Genomic DNA, 21,108 nt, shown 5'->3' on the forward strand with positions numbered 1-21,108 from the left:
GCAAGGGATTGCTGGCTGCCTGCGGGAAACCACTGCCTGCTCTGGTGGTATTTGCTGGGCCAGTCTCACCCTCCTCCTCCTGCATCTCCTCTGTAGTCCATGGTGTACTGCCTGCTCAATGAGTATCATTGCAGGCATGTCCTCCAGCCCCTGTATGGCAATAGCTAGTGGAATAATTTTGGTCTTGGAAGACTCCATTGCTTACACCTGTGTTGATTGTGTGCACCTGTGGCAGGTCTGAGCACAGCAGATTGCCATTAACGCTTGTCCTGCGATGCCGATATTAACGGCATCATGGTTACTCTTCTTGCGTTATCACAGCGGGTCCCTGTCTATGCCGGTAGGACCGGTGTTGCATGTTGTGATGGCCCGGTTCGGTAAGCGATACCAGTGTTGCCTTGCCGGCATCGTTATTACCGGACCGCCAACCTTGTAATGAGGCCCCCTGTCTCCAAATCTACTATCTCAAGGTGGATTGTCAAATGCATCACACTCTGTTAAACTCTTGCTAAGAGAGAACTTCCCTTGAAGCCTAGAGCACACTCTACTCTAGGCACAGGGGCTTGCATAGCCTTTATTGCAAATGTTCCTCTAGAGGCCATTTGCAAAGCGGCAACCTGGAGTTCTGCACAGACCTTTACAAAACACTACTGCCTAAACACTCATTCTAGGTCTGATTCACAGGTGGGGCAAGCAGTAAGTACTAAGACATCTTTTCACTACTGTTCCTTCTCACAACCCGCCTCCAACTCCGGGTACTGCTCGCTAGTCTATGCACAGCATGTGATTCTAAGCAGATTAACAAGCATCAGAAGACCGGCATTACTTACTGTAAAAGCATTTTTGATAATTGTATCTGCTTAGATTCACATGCGCACACCGTTACTCCCTGCTCGGATGAAGGAACCTAGACGTCTTACTACTTTCTCTCTTTTCTGTACTCACTTCCGATAGTCATAAGGCTGCCTCGCGGCAGAAAAACTACAATTGGAGGGACCTTGACGCGTGAGGTATTTTGGGTACACTACACGTCACGTTAGGGATAGTGTTACCGGCACGCCCATGTTGACGTTCCCTTTCGATTCTCGAAAGACAAGATGCAATACTCTGCGGTTACCACTGGATGTCAGACTATAGGCACAGCATGTGAATCTAAGCAGATACAATCATCAGAAATGCTTTTACAGTAAGTAATGCATGTCTTCCCCAATTTGTTTCAGTTGAGTCACGTCCCACTCCTGACACCATATGTGAGGAAGGCATGGTATCAAGTAGTAGACTGACGCAATGGATACAATTTTTTAAAACCTTTATTCAAAGTTTTAGTTGAGATGGTCGAGTTCCTAACTTCCCCTAACTCTAAAATGGGAGTAATCTCGACCATTAAACTATAACAAATACGTCCAAGTCAGTCTGGTGAAAATAAACAAGCCTATATTAAGGAAACCTAACCTTGCCCTCCTTCTGAAGATAACAAAATGTATTAAGAGACTACATAAATGAAAATAGTTTCAAAAGAAATGTCAGAATGGCTTCAGCATCAACTCCCTTCCGGAGGTTCAACCCCATAGGGGCTAGAGAGTTTCTTAATAAACAAAAGATAGAACTGTGCCAGCCACCTATCAGTCTTGCACACTTTGGCTTACTGGTATAGCTCAACAGTTTAATCTTAGGCTTTCAATTCTGTTAGTTCAATCACTTCCTTAGGCTTCACGCGCTTTGTCATCAATATTCAGTTCATATGCTCTCAATTTCTCAGCACTGCCCAGGCTTCTCTCTGCCGGACTCGAGCCTGTCTTCGAAACTGCAAGGAATTTTACATAGACCTCTTCGACCTTTGCACACTTTCCATGTTCCTTAAATTCAGTCTTCTTTTGCAGCACGAATGCCTCTTGGTACTTGTAGTTCTTATTCTCCAGCATTGGATCTTTCATGGATTCACATGCTGTGAATATTCCCCGTCGTCAGGCTGGGAATCCCCGTTTACTTTGATTTAGTACTTTCCCTATGGAAAATGTAGACACCTTGAGTGTCCCATCAACGTCGTTATGGGTCCTTTTGGTCCCCACCAATAGGATGTATAGTGTGTAGCTCTGCCCCAGCAGTTTCCACTCAGATTTTTAGCTGGTGTGATTCCTCGAGTTCTTCGCTTCATGAGGACGTTATCTTTACATACACATATATTTTTCGACACTAAATTCAATCCAGAGCAACCGACAACTCTTTTATGGTGTCGGCTATGAACATGGAAGACCGTTGGACCTAAAAAATTCCTTGTTCACGCCATGTGGGATGTGCGGCCTAAAAAACATCTATGACGGCGACGGGCATATAGACTGCATATACTGCCTATGCCCTAACCATTCCTCTGAAGCATGTGAAATCTGTTGGGGTTTCTCTCAGAAAACCCTCAGACAGGAAGCGTTGACTGATTTGTTGGCTAAATGAATGGGAATACCCGGCATCAGATGCGGGCTTGTCAAGGAGTGGGAGAGCTACCACCCCCTCTGATAGGCGTTTGCCATCAAGCCACAGGTCCAGGTCAGAAGAACAACGTACGAAAGCACCGTCATCAAAACAGACGGATAAGGGCTCACAACAGTCAACTAAGTCAACCTCCCATTTGTCAAGAATATCCTCTCCGACGAAGGAGAAGCATAAGACCATATCGTCCACGAAAACTCCAACTTTGCTGACGAAGGCGAAACACTACTTATCGTCAGTCTCCTACTTCTAAAGAAGGGCATAGATCCTTATCTGGTCAAGAGTCGAAGAGACATCCTCCGATGCCGACATTGTCCACGGTACATACTCCGAAATCAGGACATCACTTGACGTCGAAAAAATGAATCTCCAGAGAGTGAAGCAGTAGTCCACACACCCCCATCGAATTCTACCACGGCTCAGGCCACGGTTCATCCTGAACAACCTTTCCTACACCTACAAGAGGAAAATATACTGTCCTGTAGTAACGGAATACTGAACTCCAACAGAGGAACCAACAGAGCCCAGGCAACTCCCTCTAGGTGTGCCACCCATAAAGTACACCAAAATCATGCCTGATGAAATCCTACAACATGAGATAACATCTGACTTTGAAACTCCTAGAGAGGATTTCCCTGTGCTCACAGATTCGGATTTTGAAGAATGCGTGATCCAGCCCCATGCACAGGACAGATCTTCAATTTGGCTCCAATCAAGAGGGGAACAAACCAATAAGACTACAGGGTGTACCGCTTGGATTTCCCTCTACACCATTGGGAACAGGAGGTATGACCCCAACATACCCTCTAATCCACTATCTCTGCAAGTGCTTTCAACTCTGCAAAGTCTACTAGGGCAGCCCAATGCTAGGCTCCTACCTCCACCTCGGGATCCATCAATGCAGCAAAGACCAGGTCAGCAAGCAATACAAGGAAGAGATCATGGGCACTTGTCCCGGGACCACGCCAAACGTCCACGTTCGGCGCACCGGTCACAATCTCCACCCAGGCCTACACCTCCACAAAGAGAGAGCCTGCTAATAAGTGAGCAAGAAGAATGGGAGCTAGTGGATATAGTTCAGGTCCCTGGTCCAAGGGACACAAGCTCTTCCACATCTTCCAACTCTCCTCACCAAGATGATACGTGGGATACAGATTGCCCATACCAAGAGAAACAAGGTAGTTCGGCACAACCCTCTCCACCAGACGACATTGGTGCTTTCCATGCCATGGTATCCAAGGCGTGCCAAGAATTTGGTTTAACTCCGGCAGAGGAAAAAAGAAAGACTGCTTTCTTTTTGATCACATGGCTGTATTTGCAATACCCATCTGTCATGATGCCCGCTCCCGGGGAGCCGGTTCAAGCCCTGCGTCCCCGAAAGCGGACATCCAGTCCCCAAGGAAGGACCCAGCAACCCCATATAGGGGCCCTTTGGACAGTGTCCTGGCGCCTATAGCGCCAGGCTCATAAAAGACATCAGTCCTGGCGCCATAGGCGCCAGGCTCATTATGGAAGTGCTTGGGTGCACTTACCTGATGCAGACCATGCTGCAGGAACCCGGCCTCCTTGAGGCCTGAAAGGAACTACTTTACCTGTGGGACTAATTTACCATCCGGGCGTGGTCGGGGAAGGATACATACCTGATTGGAGGAAGGATACATACCTGGAACTTCTTCCAAGGCTATTTAAACCCCACCCGAACAGCCACACGTGCTTTGCGTTGTTCTGCATCTAGCAGCTGGACGCTCACCGTGTCTGCTCCTGCATCCTGACTTCTGCCACTCCTGCCAGCATCCTGGATCACCTGCAAAGGAAGAGAAGAAGAGAACAGAAGAAGGAAAAGTCCTTACCTGCTAAATCCGCATCCCGCCGACAATTCTGAAAAGGAAGACTTTTATTTAAAAGCTCATTGCGTCGATCGCTGCAGCGCCGCAATCCACTCACCTTTACAGGGCGCCTCCATGTTCAGCAGCGATCATCCGGATTCGCAGTAACGCCCCAGCGCCTAGGGAGAAAAAGACCAGAACAAAAGGTGAGAGAGAGAAGGGAATAAGGAAAGCTAAATCTCCATGTTAAGACTTACCTGTTGATTCATTCCCTCTTCATTTCGGGTCCGCGCCGCATCCTGGCATTTCCGGACCCCGGCCCCTAAGGGGAAAAAGAGACATCGGCGTTAATGAGCGAATGAAAAGACATTGCCAAAAAACGCTCATTAAAGACTTACCTGATTTCTACAAGGATTTCACCTCTCATCTCGGGTCGGTGCCTGTTCCCCGGCATTCCGTACGCCGGCCCCTATGGGGAAAAAGACACTAGCATTAGTACATTAATGCATGGACACAAGGGGAACCTCTTATCAAAAAAAACTTACCTGGAAGCCAAGCAAGTTTGGTTCTCACCAATCCGAAAATCCAGTGAAGTAACTGGATACCAACGCGCCCCTGCATCAGAAGCAGGATGGAGAGCTCGTCCTTCCAGACCCTAAGGTGAGACGCTACGAGGAATCACAGAAGGGTTTCGAGGAGGGTGAGAGGGGAAAGTGGGAGGCTGATTGCATTACCCCGCAGACAGTTAATCCCCTATTTTCGCCTACAGAAGGATACTTCGGCGAGCCAGACAAGCCAGATTTGGGGGCCCGGTCCAGTCCGTCTTCCGAACCCTGCGCATCACCTTAGAAGAGGTCACAGCAGCGCGATCCAGGCCAGCGCCTCCGTGGGAGTCAGGTGAGCGTTACACCATCCTAGAACATGTTTGGCAAGAGGGGTTGCGAACCCTGAAACATCCTTTCTTTGAACCTGGAGTAAAAGCAAGATTAGACAAGAAATTCAAGGCACCGGATTCAAGCTCAAAATGTCTAACCTCTCAACCCTCTTCGGAGCCTGTAGTGTCAGCACGTTGCAAAGCTTGTACACAACACAAATGTGCTAAAACCCTGGAGAATGAGGGCAGAAAAAGCGACGCTTAAGGCAGAAAGTTCTAACCATCTGGGCAGAAACAGTTAAAGTGTACACGTACAACGCCCTGGAAATAGAGGCTAACTATGACCACGAAATGTGGCACCGGTTGGCTCTCATTTTAGAACATTTTCCAGAGCAACAACGAAAGAAGGCCATGACACTGGTACGTGAGGGCGAGGATGCTTCAAACTACAATATAAACATTGCAGTGGATCTCACAGAGATCGGATTCAAGCAAATTGATAATCGGGTCGTCCTGAGAAAATCAATATGGCAATGCTGCTCCGACTTTAGACAGGAGGTGCAACATAAGCTCCTTGACATGCCATTCGAGGGAGAGAACGTTTTTGGCGACAAAATATATGAAGCCCTTAAGTCAATGAAGGCGAACTCAGATACTGCTAGATCATTAACTGCCTTACAGGGCAGAAGGTCTTTTCATCCTTTTCGCGAGCCTCATGTAAAACCAGGTTGTCTTCCACAAGGGACAACAAGAACTACGGAAGATCTGGCTACTACTCCGAGGAATATAGAAGGAACTACCAGTCCTCCCAATGCAGCAGGGTTTGCTGCCAAGCACAACGCAAACGTGGCTCGACCACCTCGCAGATAGGTCGGCAGAACAAAGCCCAGCAATGACTGCCTCAAAGGCACACCAGTGGGAGGAAAGGTTTCATTTTGACTGGTGGTGAGTAATTACAAAGGACAGATCGGTGCTAGATGCAATCCAACGCGGTCATCTGTTGGAATCTGCACCTTCGAATTCACCAAGAAGAAGTGCGTCAAATGTTTAAAAAACGGGCAATAGAAAGAGTTCCACCTTCATCAAGGGGAAAAGGGGTAGACTCAAGATACTTCGTAGTAAAGGAGATGGACGGGAAATGGTGTCCAATCCTGGATTTAAGAAAATTAAACAAACATTTTAAAAAAATGTTAAAAATGTTCACACAACAAGACTTCATAAAGGTTGTACAACCTCACAAACATCTATTGGCTTTAGATCTGAAAGACGCCTACTTTCACATCCCTATACATCTGAGTCACCGACAGTATCTTAGATAATCAGATAATCAGACCTCAGCAATAGATTGTTCAGGACCACAAAGAGTTTCGGAAGAACTGTGGCCCAACAAGGGCGTCGAGTCGTCGAAGTCTTTGTGGCCTTCAGGTGGCGGGAAACCCACAGGCGGATTCTCCTCGGCGCGTTGGTCGTCCTCGACTTTCTCCGGCGGGACAAAGCGGTCGACGTTGCGGACAAGGAAGTGCTTGGATTCAAATGTTCTTAGGCATAGGAACGGGCGGCACTGGTCGTCGGCGGCACGGCGTCAAGTGGTCCCCCCGGCTGGGCAACACAATTTTGACGGGCCTCCAGCGGTTACACAAACCTGCGAACCCTGGTCGACGGCAATGGACTTCGGCGGCGAAGTCCGGGTGCTTCACTTCGATCTCCTCAGCGGTCCCGTCTCGGGTCGGCAGCCTTTCGAGGGTCTGACTTCCAGGGAGCTTCGGCAAAGGTTTTAGCGGTGCTCGATGGTCCCTCGGAGCACGGGAGGAAGGCACCTTACCAGGTCCTCTCTTGGATCAGTCCTTGACGAGCTCGGCAACTTTTAGATCAGGTCGAAGCAAATGCAACAGCAAGTCTTCGTCTTCCAGCTGGGCGTCGAGGATCAGCAGTTCCAGTTACTCTTAAAGTGTATACACCGCTTCTGAACGCTTCTGAACAATTTCCAGTGGTGAGAGGTCCCCAGATATAGTATCTTGTCTCTCATCCACACTGCTGGGTCACTCTCAGCAGCCAATCGTACAGAAGGGCATTCATGCAGTCAGCCAGCCAAACAGGCACACAGTGCATTCAGGCCATCCTCCTCCCTCTCAGACACTCACAACAAGGAATGTGGATTGGGACAAGTACCCAGCCATTAAACACTACACACTGCATTCAGGCCAGTTTCGGGCAGGGCTGTCTCAGTCTGTGTCTCTCATACCAGAAACCAGACAACCACAACAAGAAGTGCATATTGGTCACACACTCCATTCACCCAGGTCACACCCACAGGAGGTACCCACAACATACAGTCACTGGGAAGGCTCCAGCTAGTCTGGCCGGGCCTTCACAACAACACCCTATATGGTACTTCCACCCAACAGCCAGTCAGGGGGGGAAGGGACAGAGTCAGGACTTCCCAGGACTTTGGGAAAACAAGGTAATAGGTAATAGAAAGCAAGAGGCCACAGGGGCCATCTTGTTTTCCATCAGGAATCACCTTGGCAGGGCCTGGGGATCCCCAAAATGGAGGATACTCGGCGCACCTGTCAAAGGCAGCATGGAGCTGCCACCAGCCTATACCCTGCTCTGCGGGCCACCCGCAGGTGCCCAAAAACATACACTAGGGGCACAGGGTTGTACCCCCACCCACGGGTGCCGTAACGGTATCTCACCGGTCTGTTCACCAAACCAAAAGAGAGAGAGCTGCACCGCCAGGAGTCCCACATGAACTCCTGCACGGAAAACATGACAGAACACACGATAAAAAGGCAGAAAAGGACAAGGATACGGAGGCCCTGTCCCTCCGATGCATTTCCAGCATCACAACCACAGCTAAGAGTGCCCTGCAAAGCTAAACGCAGCGCTGAAACCCGGTGGAAAAGCCATCCTTCTGATGCCCACAAGGATGGTCTCATCTTAGCCTCCCTCAACTACAAAGAAGCTATCTTCCAGGCTAAAAAAGAGACTTATAATAATCGCATTATGCAAGCAGACTCAAACACCAAAAAACTATTCAAGATTCTAAAAGGAACTTGAATCACCTGCTGTGCCCTCAGATACTTGTATCAAAGATAGCAAATGGTGTGCAAACATACAGACAGCACTGCTGGATAAAATTGCATCCCTCCAATCAAAAATCAAAGACAAACAAAATTGTCTACAGACGGATAAACCTCAGGCTACTCTCCCAAGTGCCACTTCTTGGCCACCCCAACATCAAGCCCTTCTCCTTCTCTCCACTTACTATTGCTGAAGTGGAAGGTATCATCAACAAAATCAAACCATCTAACTGTCAAGGTGATTCATGCCCTGCTCCTATTATCAAGGAAGCCTCTCATGATCTAGCCCCTTTTATCACGGCCTTCATAAATTCATCCTTCAAAACAGGCATTGTCCCGGACAATCTCAAGGACGCCTGGGTCATCCCTTTGCTCAAAAAACTATCACTAGACCCTAGTATACCAACTAACTACAGACCTATCACCACTGTCCCATTCATGCTCAAGATATTAGATCGTGCAGCTTACTTCCAGATCCTGGACTATCTCGAAGCCAACAATCTCCTAGGGCTGAGACAATCTGGCTTCCGCCCCAGGCATGGGACTGAAAAGGCTTTGATTGATCTCAAAACACAAATCGAGGTCTTGAAAGATAATGGGAAATTAGCCTTGTTATTATGACTAGATCTTTCTGCTGCTTTTGACTTGGTCAATCACCAAATCTTGTGCCAGCACCTCATATCTGCCGCCCACTTTTCTGATTCTGCCACTGCTTGGATCAGTTCGTTTCTGAGCAATAGATCCATGCAGGTTTTTTCCCCTTTCAGCGTCTGCGGATCCTGCTCCTATTTACTGTGGCGTCCCTCGAGGCTCTTATGTGTCTCCTACACTTTACAATGTGTTTACTAAACCACTCTTTGTTCTTGACTATCTGGGTATCTCATATACTAATTATGCTGATGACACCCAGATACTCATCCCCATCATGGGGGACTATACAGCTGACACCAAATCATTGAACGACGTATTTTTATTTTTATTGACAAATAGTTTACAAAAAGAAAACAATCTTTTTTTTTTTTGTCATCTCAAATTTTCATCAACCATTTCGCTCAATTATTTTCCTTTTTAGGTCCAAGAAAAATAAATCAAACAAAAGAGCAAAAGGAGAAATCCTACAACAGATACTGTTATTCATTGGTTATGATCCTGTCCATAAAATTAATTGTACCATAGGTTAGTTGAACATTAGTTCCAGAGATGAGGTAACTCCACCATTCATTCATGTTACCGTTTTTTTGGTGCAAACTGGCCTAAATGTAAGGTACTCTGAACAGCAATTTTAGAGCACAGTCACAATGTTTTATGGATTCCGCAACAATCATACAGAATCGACACTGATTTGACTTTGTAATAGGATCGTTTCTCCGCGTCCAGACCTCCTTCGTCTTGTAAAGATTTAAACAAAGTCTTATAAATTGGTCGCGATGGTACCACAAGGGAAATTTCAACAACTATTTTGGGAGTTCACACATTTTTTCCAACGAGATTCCGAACTCTATAGCGGAGGGCAACTTTCTTTGCTTGTCGTTTACAATCCAGTTCCATTGACGGAACTTTTTTTTGTGCAATTTGTGGAACTTTTTTTTGTGCAATTTGTGGCATTTGCAAAAGTTGCGGCACGGTCACATCTGCCTCTCAATATCGGTAGCAGTTTATCTTCCCAACTGTTTAATAGGCTCGCTGATTAAAGTCTTTGCTCTTTTCGTTTAGAATCAGATAGGGCTTTGCTGCTGGGGTGAGGCGCATTTTGCGCAGTGCAGAGATCGAACCAAAGCACTGTGGTGTACAACGAGTCTAAGCAAAGTTTGTGACGAATGGTAATAACAAACATTTTGAGGCAGTTTAAGGACTTTGCGCCAAAATTGCTCCTCAAGTCGGCACCAAAAACCTGCATCGATGTTCCAACCAGCTTCGCTTCCAAAGGATACTGCAGGGATCACTTTTTGGAGATAGAATGTTATTACCGGCGACATTACGAATTTACCATACATAGTGTGCAGTTTAGCTCCTTGGAGCGCAAACATCCTCATTCGAGACGACAGATCGTGCATCCAGCTCCACTCTCTTATTGAGGTGTTGAATATTACTCCCAAGTAGCGAATGCTGTCGGTCTGGGTTAGGGCCTCTTTGTTTACCCTCCATTTAAAGATTTTCATTCTTTGTTGAGTTTTAGGGCCCAATGAAATTATTTTTGATTTCTTCACATTTATGTCAAGGTGATTTGAGTCCAAATAGCTTTGTAACGTTGTCAGTAATCTTTGAAGCCCCATTTACGTTGAGTCAAGCAGAACTACATAGTCTGTGTAGATGACCCAGCTTAGAGGATGGCCGTTGACGTTAGGAGGGAAAGTATTTGCATCAAGTTGGGCTGCTGGAAGGTCAGTAATAAAAAGTTGGAACAACAGAGCTGCCAAGGAGCAACCCTGTTTCACCCCTTTTTGTGTTTTTATTTCTTCAGTTAGCTCACCTTGTGCGTTCAACCATATACGAATTGTGGTGTTCGAATACAAGGCCATCAGTGGTTGCATCAACTTGACAGGACAGCCCCAGGCTTTCAATTTGCCCCATAAGAGTTGCCGATTAATACTGTCAAACGCCTGTTTTAAGTCCACAAAGGCAAGAAACAAACGTTTCCTGCGTTTTAAGGCATCTAATTTGGCCAAATTAAGAAGGAAATTAACAATGGGCGTCCTGGGAGTCCCTCTGCCAGACATTAGTCCTGGTTATGAGAGACCGAAACACGTGTCTGGGGTTTCTGTTGAGAGGAGAATTGCCTAGCATTTCGGTGGTGGACTGCCCCAGGGCAGGACAAAGACTGATATGTTTGGGATATTTCTTCTCTGTGAAAGATAGTGAGCTAAAGACTCTGGGTAAGTCTCTCGTAACCAGGACTAATGTCTGGCAGAGGGACTCCCAGGACCCCCCTTGTTAATTTGCAAATTAAGAAGGATCAAATTTAATTCCACACCGACTCCCTTCGTGAAGCCGGTTTGCCTTATGCCCACTATATTTGCCCGGTCTGCCCACCTTGTAAGTTTTGGGATCATTTTTGTGGAGGCTATCCGCTTGAATAATGCTTTGATGAACACTGCCCAATTCGCTTTGTTTGATTTTAACATCTTGTTTGATATTCCGTCTTGGCCGGCAGCTCTGGAGTTCTTTAGCTCTTGAGTGGCTTTTTCAATGTCTTCGCCTGTTTCTCTGACTTTACAGTTAGAAGTCATCGACATTAAGTCAGAACTTTCATCGTGTCTTTGCATATTAAAAACGGCTGTATAGTGTTTCACCCAATTTGCAGCGTACACTCCATTTGATAGCGCAAAAACTTGCTTTATGTGTCTGGTATTAATAATCTCGCATATGTTTCTGCTGTGTTTTTGGATGATCAGACGTAGCATAAATTCTGCTTGTTCTTGACGCGAATTGTGTTGAATGATCTTACCCAGTTGCGATAGAGTTGACGGCGCTTATTCATCAGGAGTTTTTTGTTGACCCCTTCAGTTTTTTTTAGGGTACGTAGGTCTTTTGTAGCAGTTTTTTTGCTTCTCTTACTTCAGCACGGAAGTGATATTTGTGTTTGACTGCTTCAAACTTATCTTTTTGGGGTCTAGTTGTAAACTGCATTAACAAGGGCACATACTCTGATTGATCTTGACATCCTGTCGGATAAAGGTGGTGGTCAGCGTATTGATCTGATTGCCATTTATCCGAAGTCTGTTCAGACCACAATTGATACTTAATGGTGTTTTGTAGCTTAAAGGGATTTTTTCATGGGACCAATTCCAGGATAACACTAGAGCGTCATGATCACTTTTTAACGTCTTCCACGTTGTTAATTCAGTGATATAATGATGTAGGTTTTTTGATGTCCATATGTAATCCAGTGTCTTTTTTGAGAGCCCACGATGCCAAGTATCAGCAGCCGGAATGTCTCCCTTTGTACAGCCGTTTAGCAATTCACATTTGCGTAATAATTCATATTCCCATTTCTGGCCTCGATCTGACCATTTGGTGGGAATATTAAAATAATCAGCCGCCAGCCTGATTATTATTTTTTTCATCAGTGGTCACAAGATACACAGCACTTATCACCTCTCTTTCATAGTTGCAACAGTTATATAATACAAATCACATTTGAAAGTTATGGCTTAATCATTCTCGTCATCGTCAGAAATCATGTCACACAAGTACAGAAGGGGCCCCATATATCCTTGGGTCTGTGTGCAGCCAGCCGGGTAAGGACAAATTGCTCCTCCGATTCATTAACATATGTTAGCTCGCGAAGGAAATTATTCATGGTAGGTGGTCCAGTACTTTTCCATGCCTGTAAGATGCATTTTTCGGAGCATTTACCTATATCACCAAATAGGTATTTCTGCGGGGTCAATACTGGGGGAACCTGTGTATTCTCTTCTAGCATCTCAGCCACCTCCTTCCAGAAGCCCCTCAACACCAGGCATTGTTGAGCATTTGTGTAATGATTTTTGATTACTTGTGTATTTTACTAACTTTCAATATGTATGATATTAAAGTTTGTATGTAGGTTTCTTTGTAAATTGACTTTGTTTATGCAACCTGGTCCTTGAGCTCTCTCATAGATAATTTAATGTGTTTACCTTCCCGGGTATAGACAGAGTAGACACTTTTCCACCTTAACGAGTGGGTTAGTGACTACTGGGATTCCTCGTTCATTATTAGCCTATCTTTGGCATTTGCCAGCTGTATACAAGGATGTGTGATACTCATCTGGGAAGAGTGGCCAACGCTTTTGAAAGGCTGACCTCATGCGGTAGTACTGCAGCGTCCTAAGTGGTCCACTGCCGAACGCCCGCAGAGTGTCTTTTAAAGCCACAAATTTCCCCTCAATGAACTCGTAGACTTTTGTCGTGTGTTGGTGGTATACCCGGGTAGTTCCATAGGGAAACTTCCGGGTTGTTGGGGTTTTCCACACCCAGTCTTTTGAATATAGCCTTCCATGCTCCTACTGTGCAGCTCACTGGGTTATAGTCGCATGCATCTCTGTAGCGTGTATCAAAAATTACAGACTGAATATTTGTGGGATGCGTGGTAAATTCTTTTATCCATGTGTGTGGGGGACAATTAGTGTAGTCGTACCAGTATTTCACAAATTGAGCCTGGGCAACATAGTAGTACAAGTCAAAATCAGGCGCCGCTATGCCGCCGGAGGAGTATGGTTCAATCATTTTGCCCCACCCTATTCTAGCTGTGCTCCCGTTCCATAGGAAGGTCACCGCCATTGTTCGGAGCTTATCAAAGAAGGCGCGTCCCGGCCATATAGGGATATTTACGAAAAGGTATAGTAATTTGGGTAAAACTATCATCTTAAGGACTGCGACTCTACCATACAATGAGATCGGGAGGCGTCCCCACATCAGTAGTTTGGTGTTCAGTGTTCAGAGTGCTTTCATGGTTGTCTGTGTACAATGTATGTTTGTCCTAAGAGACAAGAACCCCCAGGTATCTAATAGTCTGGTCGGACCATTTAAGTCCACACCGGGAAACAGGACATTTAGTTGCTGGTCTGTGTGGGAATATCTCTGATTTACTATTGTTGATAGTGTATCCAGAGTGGGCTGAAAATTCCCTGATCTCCGACATTATGGGTGGGATGTTTTTCTCTGGTTCTCTCACATATGAGCGTATCATCCGCATATAAGGAGATTAGCTGGATTGCGCCCTTCAGGTTTATACCTTTGTTTCAGTGTCTAAGTCTCACCGCAATTGCCATTGGTTCTATTGTGAGTGCGAATAGTAGAGGCGAGAATGGGCACCCCTGCCTAGTGCCTCTACCCAGAAGGAACAATCCGGAGATGGATCTATTTGTCAACCCCCTAGCACCAGGTTCCGTGTATAGCAGCTTCATATATCTAATAAAATTGGGGCCTATCCCAAATGCCTTCAGAACCGCCAACAGGTAAACCCACGACACGGAATCAAAGGCCTTTTCAGCGTCCAGGGATATGGCCACTGCATTTCTTCCAGGATCTATCTCTGCCATGATGCCGAAGAGCCTGCGGAGATTAAGGGCAGTAGATTTCGTGGGAATAAATCCGTTTTGGTCTGGATGGACAAGTGTCGGGACCACCGTGAGAAGCCGAGTGGCAAGTATTTTAGCAAATATCTTGGCATCAGTATTTATAAGGGAAGGGGGCCTATAGGAAGATATGTCTGGGGGGGGGTCGCCGGGGCTTGGGAAGGACGGTTATTATAGCCTCCCTACTGGTCGGTGGTGGTATACTGCTTTGGAGGGCTTCCTCCCAAACCTGCAGCAGCACTGGCACCAACTCCTCGCGGAACTCTTTATAGAATACGGCCCCCAGTCCATCTGACCCCGGGGCCTTACCTGACGCCAATGCTTTAATCGCCTCAGCAATTTCATCAGCAGTCACCGGCTGTTCCTATTCCAGCCGGGCTTCCTCAGATAGTGTAGGCATGGAGAGCGCCTCTAGGTAGGCTTTAATTTCAGATTCTGTTTTAGTATCTTTATTATCATATAATTCCTGGTAGAATTTAGTGAATTCTCTATTGATCCCCTTTTCGTCCAGTAGGACCTCCCTGTGTGATGTACATATACTGGCAGTCTGGTTGGGTTGCCTATCATGTTTGAGTAGGTTGGACAGTGTTCTCCCAGTCTTGTTCCCTTCCCCATATCTGCAGGCACGGACCGGTGCTGCCATATAACTCACTTCTCTGACTGCCAGCAAATTGTATCTTTGCAGCCGAGTCTGGATTTCAGCCAGTATTGCCTTGTCCTGTGTGTGCATGTAGGTTTTTTCGAGTCCCCCCAATGTGTTTTCAGTTTCGGACAGTTCAGTTCGAACCCCCTTAAGGAGACCAACAGATTTGGATATCAAAGTGCCCCTAGTCCAAGTCTTAAAGGATTCCCAGACAGTGGCATAGCTATCCACATATCCAATATTAGTAAAGAATTCTGCGATTTCTATGTGCAATTCCTCCACTACCCCAGGGTCTCCCAGCATTCCCCCTGGCATCCTCCATCTTTTAAGTGTCCCGGGGGAGTCACCAACCGCCACCTCCATCGCAACCAGGGAATGATCAGAAAATGTTCGGGGCAATATCTTACATGCTTTCAGTGTCGTAGCCACAGCCGGGTAGATAAACCAATAGTCGATCCTAGACTCAGTCATGGACCGAGGAAAAGTATGTGTATCCTCTGTTGTCCAGGTGCAGCAAGCGCCATGTGTCAACCAGGGAAAGCTGTGATGGAATGTGTTTAAGAGTGACAGCAGTTTTGGCAGGTGCTCTGATAACATTGCTAGATCTGTCCAGCTCGGGATCCATGACCAAATTGAAATCGCCCCCCCACATTATTGTAGTGACATTGATTGACACAATTAATTGATACATATCCATGTAAAAAGTAGGATCATCAACGTTCGGCCCATACGTGTTAACCAATAACCTCTCTTTGCCAGCAATCTCACCCCAAACCAATACATATCTACTGAGCTGGTCAATTTTCTGACCCAACAGTTTGAATCCTATGCCCGGATGAATAAGAGCGGTTACCCCCCTGGATTGCGATGAGTAATTGGTGTGAAACCTCAGCTTGCCCCATTTGGGCATTATGTGCACATTATTCGTATCTATTGTGTTCTTGCAGCATCACAATTTGGGGGGGCGTGTCTAGTGATATAGTTGCAAACTTTTTTTGGTTTTCAATCTATTATTCAGACCCATTACATTCCACGATAGGAGTTTAACCTTTAGTCCGTCACCAGTGTCACCAGTGTCACATGGGGCAATTTTCCGCCTGTATCCTGCAACGTGATACCATAATATACGCCCATTGTGGGTGGTGCTAGCATCTGTGTAACCACTAATTTAACCAATACCAAACAATTTATGTCCTCCATGTCCCATTTCGGACGGGGCTCCATATCCTGGGGCCCAGTCACCGTTTCTGTACAAGAGTTCATATGCCAACAACAAAACATTGTATACCCTCCCTCCCTCATCATCACCCCCAACTTGACGATGGTTCCAATTCAACTTGTGGAGTATTCCAGGGGTAGACATGTTGCTCCACATGTCCGTGAACTCCGGGTCTCACCGCCCCACCGTTCCATCAAACACAGGGCCGCCCAACAAGCCGCCAGCTTCATTACGGATCAAAAAAGAGTTGCCCAGCCAAGCCATATGCGCAGCCAGTGTGAGACCTCAATCTGGCCGACGGGGTCTGTTGTTCTAAGCTGGACTGTCCCCTCTGGGGGCAAGGGGTATCGAAACCTTAATGTATGCTAAAGCATCAGTCCGGTTTCCAAAAAAGTGCGCTCTTCCCGCATGCTGAATCCTCATCCTGGCTGGGAACATTAAGGCGTATGTGATCTGTCGAGCTTTCAGGAGTTTCTTAACTGGCTCATACGATCGCCTTCTTGCCTGAACAGTTCAGGAGAAGTCTGGATATATAGGAATACAGTTGTCCGCAAACTGCAGCGTACCAGCCTCTCCTGCCAATTGAAGGATTGTGTCTCGGTCTCTGTAATTCAGGAGACGTGCAATTATTGTACATGGTGGTGAACCAGGTTTGGGCACCGGCACCAGCGTGCGTGCGACCTTTCAACCAGAAAATGGTCAGAGAATGCATCAGGGCCAAATAGGGATTTGAACAGGGCTTCCAGCGGTTTCTCCATCTGTTTTTTTCCAAAGGATTCCGCTACGCCGACTACTCGCACGTTGTTCCTCTTCAACCGGAATTCACGGTCCTTGCACTTGTTTTGCAGCTTGCTCATCGTTTCTTTAATTTGAGAGATGTCTTGACTGTGGTGAGCAATAGTGTCCCCGTTAGCGCTAATCCTATTTTCAGTTTGTGACACGTGCGCTTTCCTTGTCTATCCTGGCCCTCATGGATCCTATGGTAGCCACTATTTCATTCACTTTCATATTCACTGCCAGGAACCCATTCTGCATCAGCGTTGCCAGTTTGTCTTCACGCTCTCCTCCATCATGGTCACCCAAAACAGTGGTTTCCGAATCTACTTCGGTTGGCATTGGCTGCTAGTGTAGGTGTCCATTGGGCCTTTTTTCTTGCCAACTGGAGTCTTGGATGACTTGCCTGTTTTATGTGGTTCCCCCATAATAGCGAGGAGACGTATGCCGTTGCCACCCGCACCTGCGTGTGGTATGGCAGTGGTTATTGTAGGCGCTCGCAGCGTCACCCCCCCGGTTCGCCTGTTGAGGTGTAGGCACTCCTGTAGTTCCCTTTGAGGTTGTGTCTCTAGAGCTTGGGGGCATGAATGGATTGTGCTCTTCCACGTATTTTATACATGTTTACAGTAAATCTTGGCCACACACGCCGTATTTGACTGCAGTGATCCTATGTGTCACAGGCGTTTCTTTTCCCCACACCCCTGTGATAGAGGGCCGCAGGTCCGGTTCCCGCACGCCCTCCGGAGCAGGGGGCTGCTGTATCTAGATGTCTTTGCTCCCCTGCGTATGACGATCAAGATGCAGCTGGCAGTATCATGCGTGTTCCCAACGGGGGTCAGTGCGATCAACAGTGGAGGATTGCTGTACTCGCCAACGTGTGAGGCACATGTCTTTCCCTGCGGGCACTGGCCCCCGCGGACAGCAACCAGTGCCGCTGCAGTGGCAGTCGCGGCCAGGCGGGGGACCCAGGTATAATCCGATCAAGGCTAACAACCGGCGTTCCCTTCCTGCCTCGCCCCCACAGTACCTCACCAGGGGACAAGCGTGGCCAGGGGGCCGAGGCGCCCACCGCGCCGCTCCGTCCCCGTCAGGACCTCAGATCGATCGGCGCACACGGGAGGCGGGCGCACCTCCACCTCCCTGCAGCCGGAGCAGCACTCGGTCATCCGACGAGCACAGGGCCAAAGGTAGGCGCCAGCAGTCGAAGCTCAAGTAATCTGTATCGGCGAGGACCAGTTGGTTAGCTCGGGCGCGAACCGCGCAAGCAGACTCCTCCCACTCAGGGCCTGCAGCACGCCCGCATCCACGGTGACTGGATGGATCAGCGCGGTCCCCGCACTCGGGTCGTCTTAGTACCAGGCATCGATCAATTTCACCCGGCCATATCTTGCCAGCACTAGGTCGCAGTAGAACAGGATTTTCACACTGTGCCCAGGCGCATGGGTCGTTAGCTGCACAGCTTTCTGGCCTCCTAGACAGCCCAAAGACGGATAAGTCAGCACAGGACATTGCGGTGGAGCGGGAGCTCCGAAATCAGGCAGCCATCTTGCTCGTGCGCAACAGCGCCCCGTCAGCCGTTATTTTAAGTTATCGAACCATGAATAGTTTAAATCTCCACCCACCAGGATGAATGGCTTGTCAAAGGATAAAAGGCAAGCATCGATTTGTGCCGTTATTGATATGTAAACAGACTCATTGATCATTGTTGGGTTCCAATATGTATTTATGATCATGAGTTGTTTTTTCTTGTCAAAAGGTTTATGGTTACTTTGCAAAATTAAGACTTGCACAAATAAGTTCGGGTTTGAAGAACTTATCACTTCCCAACAACATGAGTTCTTAATCATTGTGATTAGACCTGAAAATGGACGACCAAATAGGTTTTTTTCCTGCTGCGTTTAGAAATATTGAATAACCATCACAAGTGGGTATATCATGCAGCCATGTTTCTTGGAGACAAATTATGAGGTTCGTGATCTCCAGTGGACAAGCATCTTGGAACAAATGGACAAAACCTCTTGTATTCTATGATGTTAGCAACTGGGTCCAGCCACTTGGCCCGGACCTATGCTAATTGTTGTTTTCGTGCAGCCGGTCTTTAAGATGGACACTTTTATGAACTGTTGTCTTCTGCTTTGTATTAGCTTGGCTTTTTGAGTGTTGCTTGAGATGCTTCCACAGTTTCTATTTTTTGCTAGTTAGCAGAAACGTTTTGATGGTTCCAGTCGCCCTAAGCCTGTTGAGTCGGTCGGTCGTCATACAAGGTCAAGTCGAAGCCAAAAAATAACTCTTTTTTGGGGTCATTTAAAGGCTTGGTGAGGAACTTAGATTTCATATGCAAGATCACCCAATCAGTTCTTGCTTCAGATTTGTATTCGACAATTGCTATGTCGTCGGATCGGGTGTTGGGCAATGCCGAAATACAATGCAATAACTTCATGATGTTCGACCGATCCAAGTTTACCTCGTTCTTCCCCTCCAAAATATTTTCCATCTCAACTTTCCACAAGCCAGAGTTGGAAGGCACGGGCAGAGTCTTGCCAACTTCCAGTCTGCGCTGAATATGTTTTTGTTGTTGGGCCGATGTCTGTTTCGGATTTAGCTTCAGAACAATATTATCAGTATTAGGGATTGCATATCTTTGAGGATGGGTTTGGTGACCGGCTGGAGCAGAGACTGTCATCTGATTTTTCAGTAATTTTTGCCAGCTCTGCTTGGCGAATGCCATGACTAATATACTTGTGAGGACTTTAGAAGCATTTTCCTGTGAGCTTATAAACAATGCCGCGAAGGCACCTTCAGGCGCCGCCGCCACTCCTTCTACAGAATAAGTTGAGAGGTTGCACAAATCTGTCGAGGAGTAATCACTTAAGTCCTCAGATATCGCGGTTTCTTCTCTCGATCTCTTTGTGTGGTTTACTGTTACATCCTCTACCACTGCGTCGATTCTCGTATGTTTCAACTGGGATTTCCCAGCAACTGATCCACTTTTAGTGGCCATTTCTAGCCGCGGAGGCGTAGTTAGATTGCGAATGAATTTCTCTGCTGGAGCAGGCCCTTTTTTGAGCAGGCCCAGCCTTGATATTTTTCATTAATTTGACTTTTTTTCTGCGTGGTACAGCAACATTTTTGCTGGCTGATATGATTGATTTAGCCGCACCTGTGAAGAATCCAAATGAGGCTTTGTGTGGTGCATTAGCACTAACCCCCTTTTGAGGACTTGAGCTAGTTCCAGGCTATGATGGAGCCACCACATTTTGGCTTTTCGGAGTTAAGTCTTTTACAACAGACTGGTCTTTGCTGCCCAGAGCAGTTTTCTGGGAGACTGGTGCTGCTTCAACCTTCCGCGCAGGAACTTTCAATTTGTCAACTGATTGCTTCTTTTTCTCCTTAGTTGAGCCATTACTTTCAGGAGTGATTGTAATAGTCATCAGAATTTTTATTACATGAGGGCACTGACTGAGAATCATTTTGTTTTCTCGGTAGATTGCAGGGTACTTAATTTGACGATGTGATAATATTGACATTACAAACACAGTTTATGGTCGCTGAGCAGCATCGCGGTCGTAAAGACACATTGTGTCTTATCCACTTGGTGCATTCGAGGACTGATTCACTGTGATCAACTTATTTGTGTGTTTTGTTATTTCGTTAAGACGCGACTGCTATTGGCGTGAGGAAGCTGCTTCGTGATCCAGTCTTTGAACAAGATGTTCATTACATTTTTCCAAAGCTAACAGCTTGTTGTTAGCAGTGACCAATAGAGAACTTTGATCTCGGACAGCGTAATTCAGGGACTCATATAGTTTCATGAAGGGTAGCAGCGCGATTGATGTGGCTGCTAGCACATTAATATGGATTTGCAACCCCCCAGCTATTGATATGTTTCCTTTGTTGTTTAGAACCTCTTCTGTTAGTTTTTCAGGTGCAGATGGAACAGAGAATAGGCAAGGTTCTTCATTTTCTACCATAGTCTTTGGTGTGTCGGCAATAGTCTAATCTCCTTACGGGTATTACTTTCGTCATGCCTGGAATCTGATAAGTCTAAGTTTATCCAGACCGGCTCTGAAAACGGGCTGTTGCTATTGGATGTTTTCCTGTTGGCATAATGAACCTCCTTCTTAGTAGTGCTTGCTTTGCGTCCATT

General features: G+C 46.7%; 1 protein-coding gene across 3 annotated transcripts in view; it reads left to right on the plus strand.

The window, feature by feature from the left end:
* HSF1 (heat shock transcription factor 1) overlaps positions 1-21,108 on the plus strand; it is a 1,218,386-nt gene that overhangs the window by 785,316 nt on the left and 411,962 nt on the right. The window lies entirely within an intron of this gene.

This window comes from Ambystoma mexicanum, chromosome 5q (genome assembly GCF_040938575.1).
Source record: "Ambystoma mexicanum isolate Mex_15411 chromosome 5q, UKY_AmexF1_1, whole genome shotgun sequence".
Taxonomy (NCBI): domain Eukaryota; kingdom Metazoa; phylum Chordata; class Amphibia; order Caudata; family Ambystomatidae; genus Ambystoma; species Ambystoma mexicanum.